We start from the raw sequence: 303 nt of genomic DNA, 5'->3' as shown, positions 1-303 counted from the left end.
TAAGCTGCTCTGAAAACCATAGTACAGTGTAAAAACATGAAATAAACAATCCTACTAATAGAGAGGCTAAGATAGGAGAAGCATGATTTCAAGACCATTGTGTGGTACACAGCAAGACACTGTCATGTACAAAACAAGCAGAAAGTGTATATGAACTGAACAATATTGGACCTATTTCTTCAATTACCAAATTAGAGAGACCACCAGATGACAGCCAACAAATTTCCAATTCCTCAACTTTTGAATTTGAATCGATTAGGATATGTTCATAGTATTAATTTTCATATTAAGAGATATTAAGAA

The sequence above is a fragment of the Mastomys coucha genome, unplaced genomic scaffold (assembly GCF_008632895.1).
Source record: "Mastomys coucha isolate ucsf_1 unplaced genomic scaffold, UCSF_Mcou_1 pScaffold1, whole genome shotgun sequence".
Lineage (NCBI taxonomy): Eukaryota > Metazoa > Chordata > Mammalia > Rodentia > Muridae > Mastomys > Mastomys coucha.
The sequence above is the reverse complement of the archived record's forward strand: the minus strand, read 5'-3'. Positions refer to the sequence as shown.